Genomic DNA, 6568 nt, shown 5'->3' with positions numbered 1-6568 from the left:
ATCCAATAAAAGTTGTTTAATAGGCAACTCTCCTAAATTTAATGTACAATAAACTTTTATGTACAAGTAGGTTTATTTTTCAATAATTTATTTGCTTGTGTTCAAAATCAGATTAGTTCAGCTCAACCAGGTAAACTGGAGATGTACAGAAAGTTAGGGTAGTTTTGAAGTAAAGTAATAACTCAACAATCTCTTAGTTACAGATAACAGCTATGGAATAAAATAATTCTCATTTCTAGATCCCCGCTAATTTCAGTAGGGTCCACCTCAGCACTGGTAAAATGCTAAGCATTGTGTAATTCTTCAAAAAGTTCCTAACCAAAGCTATGGGATCAGAGGAAACATTATTAAGTGGATTTTCACTAAGATATGCAGCTTGGGAGAGGCTTCTCAAAACTGAGGTTTGAAGGTACTTTAGTGGGTTGACAATCCCTGCAAAAAAAAACCCATGTGCAAGGCTGCCCTGCAATGTAGTTGCTCTTTTAAAATTATAAATTTCCAGAGATATTTTAAATTTTTACTTTGCCCAGGTGACTTTATGGAGTCCTCACATCTGTGTAGTGAAGTGGCCCCTTTCCCATTTTACAGAGAGAAGAAACAAATTGAGAGTGACCATGTATATTTCCAGTGCAACGTGGCCAGCACATGAGCCAGATGTGGGCTTACCTTACTGCTAAGAGTCACAAGCAAATGCAGGATTCACACCCTTTATAGGCAAAACTAAAAGGCATTTCATGTCCTTAAAGAAAAAAAGAAAGAAACCACTTTAAAGAGAAAAAATTAGTGTGTCGATGCATATGGCTGACAAGTACTAAAAGTGGGATTCTACCCAATGTCTACTGGATTCCAAAGCTCCCTTTTTTGGTTCCACTGTCTCCCACGGATCCATTCTCAGTTGGAGTTAATCTGAATGGTGAAGGTTAATAAGTGGAGATTAATATCTTTGAACAGTCATTGCAGGTACAAGAGCAGCAACTCTTAAGGATGTAGGTGCTGGACATGATTTCCCAGCGCCTCTTACAGGTAGCAGTGTCCATGTGACACAGTTTTGGCCAATACAACCCAAAGCACAAGTGTAGAGGTTTCTGGCAAAGCTTTTGCTTTCCTGGTTCAGCTCTAAGCTTTCTTGTTTCCCCTTCCTTTCTTGCCTGAACAAACTCTGAGAATGGGAGGTGCAGCAGCTATCTTTGGACCATGAGGTGGGGAGCATAAGCAGAAAGGCCTGTGTGTGGGCACAGCTGCCTGGAAGAGCAGCCTGCTGGCATCATTCAGGGGCTAAACAGGGTTGCATGGCTATTCCCTAGCCTCTTACGAGTTACTGTTTATGAGGGTTTTCTGTTATTTATGGAGGACACAATCCTTAGATGTGTGTGGGATGTGTGTGTATATATATAGATATATGTATTTCTCTCTCTCTCTATATATATATGTATATATGTATACATATAGTACATTTTTTATTTGAGAAATAAATTAAACTTACAATGATTTATTTCTTATGAGAGCTTTAGGCATATTTTGATAACATTAGACTTAGATGTTCTGAAGACTAAAGTAATTATTTAAGTGTTTATACTAGATAGTTTACCACAGAAAATCTTTATACCACTGAAAAACCAGTTATATAATAAGATTTTGGGAACAGAAGCCCTACCTTCAGGGATTTTGTGGAGGAGAGGATGAGGGATATGGGCCAAGGCAGGTGTGGAGAGCTGCTTTCTGTCTGTGTCTGGTGGTGCATTCTTGTCCTGTCTGAGTTGTATGTTTCATAGGCGTTACCCTTGTTCTGCTGGGTTGGAATCTCCACGTCCTACAGCACCCTCCCTGGCTTTGTCCCAGATGGCAGATGGCCTCTGAGGTTGTGAAGCCCTTTACTGAATACCGTTGCTCATGGCCTTCTACCTATACCACCTTCCAGCTTCCACTGCGTCCAGGAGGGATTGCCTAGCCATTCTAAGAGAAATTTACTTTTCTAAAGGTATGAAACTCTGCTTCTTTGTATTTCAACACTAATCTCTTTCCCTAGCTTTATATTTTCTACCAAATTCTCATTGTTTTCTCTCATCTGTCAACAACAGGTGATCCTTACCTGATCCCAATGACAATCAGTGCTGTATTGGATCTATTTTTGTGCTTATATTTTCCACCATTTCATTGGGATTTGGGGAAGCAGGAGAGGTACACACTTGCGTTTTTTCAAGCATCCTGAGTCAGCAATCAGTGCTGAGTCTCTATCTCACAGGTGCCTTTGGAACCACTCCAGGTGCCTGTGCTTTCCCCTTCAGGTTATTGTGCTGCTTTATCCAGAAGAATCAAACACAAAATGAAGAGAAATTGTGATCTTCAAAAAGTCTGCTTTTCAGCAAACCATTGGAAATCTCTTGGTTAAGAGATAAGGAGAGATAAATAACCTCATTATTTTTTTCCCTCACTTCCTACTTCTACTCAAATAATAGGATATGTGCTGAGGGAAAGTTCAGAAAGAATCACCTCCAGCCAAATCCAGTGGCCCCAGTAATCATCCTACAGGCCTCAGAGAAATAAAAAAAACAAAAAACAAATAAGATGTCACTGTTTGTCTTTCTTGTGGTTTGTGGCTTTACTGTTGTTCTCATGTATGATCCCCTGTTTCTGACCACACAATCCAGCCGTTTCCACAACCACACTTGGAACACCACGAGGCTCCCGTGTCACTGAGCCTGGCTCCCACATCTAAATTTAGGTTTAAATTGATGTCAAGGAATCAAGGGATCATCTGTGGTGCAAGGCCTAAAATTAATCCCCAACACTATGTGCTGCCTTGACATCTGGTCAAACTGGGAGGGCCTCAGACGGCCTGACCATCAGTTTCCCTCCCCACTCTGCTCCTGAAGGTAATGTCCCCCGGGAAAAAAACCCTCTTTGTCAAGAGAACCAGGCAGAGTGTGGCTTAGCCCTGAGTAATGAGTTTCAGTTCTCTGACAGCCCACAGAATTATTCAAAGCCACTCACGTCCTTTCATGGGAACCAGGGGTCACCTCACCCTTTGACACTGCAAAGCCTGCCTCGCACAGCTCCTGCTTATTCAGTCTGTTCCCAACTGCAGTCCCCATGTGGCCCTGCATGGCATGCAGTGTCCTGGTCTCCCATAAGTATATGTGATTAACAAATTGCTGTCAATTTCATTTGTCCAGTGTCAGTTGTCACATGTATAACCGCATAACCCTAAGGTAGGAATCCCTCTCTCTCCAATAGGAGAATGGAGGTGACTAAAACAGTCAACTGCTATAACATATCTCCTCCTGCTCTTTGTTCCTAGAAGCACAGGATACTCAGTTCAGACTGCGTAACGTACTCTGTGGTTCTCAGGATCTCTTCCCTGTTTCTCCCCCAGATCCCTTCTTATTCTCTGCTCTGTATTGACAGAAAATGAGTCTCTGTGAAGGAGAAATCATGATCCCTTTGTAACCCCTCCCTCAGTTTCCCATCACCTCCACCCAACATGCAGTCTAAACTTCTTAGCTGACTTCTGCAAGGTCCTTTAAGATCCCCTCTTCCTGCCTCCACTCTGCAGCATTTTCCTCTCCCTGTTCCACAGCCTGGTCCTGCCGACTCCCTGGCAGTGCCCCCACATTCCATGGTTTCATTGGCTTTGATGCTTTTCTGTGCCTCTCTCTGTCCTTCCTCTGCATCTTTCTTTCCTTGACTATCTCCTTTTCAAAAGCAGATTAAACATCAACTACTCTATGGATCTAGCTGTCTCTTCCTAACTTACAACCCCCATCCCACTTCCTCTATTGTTTTCTCTTTATATTATAGCACTTACGGTAACCCTTTACCTGTAGGTCTCTCCTACTAAACTGTGAACTCTTTGGAGAAAGTGACAGGTACACAATAGCTGCTCAACACACTCTGAGGGGAATTTGTAGATCTGATAATGAGGTATTTGCAGCTTCCCTGGGGTTGGGGAATGGGTAGAGGTGTGGGAGGAACTAGTAAGACCTGGGCACAGAGTATAAATTGAACTGAGTCCCCAGGTTAGTAGAACTAGGGAAAGGCAGAGCCTCTGTGATTAAAGATCCAGCAACACACAGGGAGAAGATCAAGAGTGCCACAGGAGGACCCATCTTAGGGTGGTTTGCCTCTTTGAGGAGGGGCAGTGGAGTAGTTGTGATGGATAGAAGAGGAATCTACAGGATTTGGAGTAGGAGAGAAGAAAGCAAGAGGCAGAAGAAAGGTCTGTTCTGGGAAAATGTCTAGGGAACCAGGGTTTTAGAGAGGGTTCTGTGGTTATCCCAGGGTAATTATGCCTAATTTCTCCCTCCACCAGTTTTTTTGTAACTTCTTTAGTTGTGGTGTTAAGGTAGAGAAGGTTAGCTGCTTCCGCTCTTGCATTTTTTTCCCACCCTATAAAGAGAAGAAAACTGATGGTTCTTTTGGGCGAAGGTGTATGTTTGTGTATAGGACTTTTTAATTTGTTTCCAGTAATTCCGTGTCCTTTTCCCTGTATCTCTCCCCCATACCCTCACCAAAACCGCCAAGTTTCCACAGGATTTAGGACCCATACTTATTTCCTAGAGAAAACTAACATTCCAGTAAAGTCCCATCCCCATAATCTATCTTCCTCACTAGGATGACTGGTCCTTCAGATCATCCAATTGTCTATGGCTCCGCTTCCTGCCTGGGTCTTTATCCTACTCCAGTGGTTCTCCAACGTCTCCGAACATTAGAATCACCTGGGGAACAAAATAATTAATAATTAAATCACTATGTCCTGGTGTGGAATCCAGGCATCAGTATTTTTAAAGACGGCTGGCTGTCTCCAGTGTGATGAATAGTTGGTAAACTACCACATAGCGTCTACCCAAAGACTCTGGTAAAAGATTCTGGGAATAAGTCCATTGACTTTGTTACTTATGAAATCCAGAAGAAACTGATAAAATTAAAATTTTTAAATAGGCCTATATTTAGCACAAATGGGTTATGCAATACTTTAAATGTGTTGTAAAGAGCTAGTGTTAATAATATAGAGACATACAAACTAACATGGTGAAAAACAAATGTGTGTGTATGGAAAGGGAAGAAAGGGAAATATATTTTGTAATTTGTCTGAAGCTCTAGAAAATGCCTTATATACACACAGTAATTACTTCAATCTTATAATAATGGAACATATGAAATATTAGCACAAAGATGTGTTCAGTCATGAATACAGTGCCCAAACAATCATATTTTATGTCCTCCTACTTGACTTTCAACGTGTACCTTTTATTTTGTAAGGACAATGAATGTTGAGTGCTTATTATCTGCCAAATGATTTATATGTATTGTCTCATTATCATCCCTCTCAGCATTTCTCTGAGAGAAGTGCTATTCATACCACCAAGCTAACCACAGGTATGGTGTTGGAGGAACAGAAGTGTCAGTTACATGTTCAGGGTTGGTAAGCGGTGAAGTGAGGGTTCAATCCAAGGCTGCCTATGTGCAGAGCTCAGGCTCTGAACACTTGTACATCAACCACAGTTTCTTGAGAAATTTTACAAACATCATTTCATTTTGCCCAGACAACTATCATGTAAGACAGGTATTTATCCCATTGTACAGGTAAGGTTCTGAGGTGACTTGACAGAGATCATGCAGGGTCTGTAAGGGGACTGAAGCAAAGACTTCAGCCATCAAATTCAGCTCTTTTTCTACCACACTGAAGTTTTGTCTCCCTTAGTGTCTAGTAAAAGCCAACACTCAGCAATAACACATTGATTTGATTTTTTACATTAGCTGTAGTTTGGGTTTTTTAAAATAGACTTTATTTTTTAGAGTAGTTTAGATTCACAGCAAAATCGAGCAAAAGATACAGGGATTTCCAATGTACCCCCTGCCCTCAAAGATGCATAACCTCCTTCATCATCAACATCCCCCAGCATAGTGAACCCTTTGTTAAAATCAATAAACAGGCATTGCCACATCTGTATCCCCAGAGGTCATAGTTTACATTAGGGTTCACTCTTGGTGGTGTATATTTTATGAGTTTGGACAAGTGTATAATGGCGTGTATCCCCCACTGTTGTACCATGCAGAATATTTTCATTGCCCTATAAACCCTCTGTGCTCCATCTATTCATCCCCTCCCTCGTAACTCCTGGAAAACATTGACCTTTTTACTGTCTCCATAGTTTTGCCTTTTCTAGAATGTCGTGTAGTTGTAATCATATGTTATGTAGCCTTTTCAAACTAGCTTCTTTCACTTAGTAATATGCATTTATGTTTTCTTCATATCTTTCCATGGCTTGATAGAGACTTTCCTTCTAGTGCTGAATAATATTCCGTTGTCTGGATGTACCACAGTTTATTTATCCATCCACCTACTGAAGAACATCCTGGCATCCAAATTTTGGCAACTATGAATAAAGCTGTATTTACATCTGTGTGCACGTTTTTGAGTGGTCATAAATTCTCAACTCATTTGGGTAAATACCAGGGAGACTCTAGAACAAATGGAACAGAAATTTACAGAATATACTTCTGAAAAACTACTGAATATACATTCTTCTCATCGGCACATGGGACATTCTCCAAGCTTGATCACACC

Source organism: Propithecus coquereli, unplaced genomic scaffold, assembly GCF_000956105.1.
Source record: "Propithecus coquereli isolate 6110/MARCELLA unplaced genomic scaffold, Pcoq_1.0 Scaffold267, whole genome shotgun sequence".
Taxonomy (NCBI): Eukaryota; Metazoa; Chordata; class Mammalia; order Primates; family Indriidae; genus Propithecus; species Propithecus coquereli.
This window is presented reverse-complemented; position numbering follows the sequence as displayed.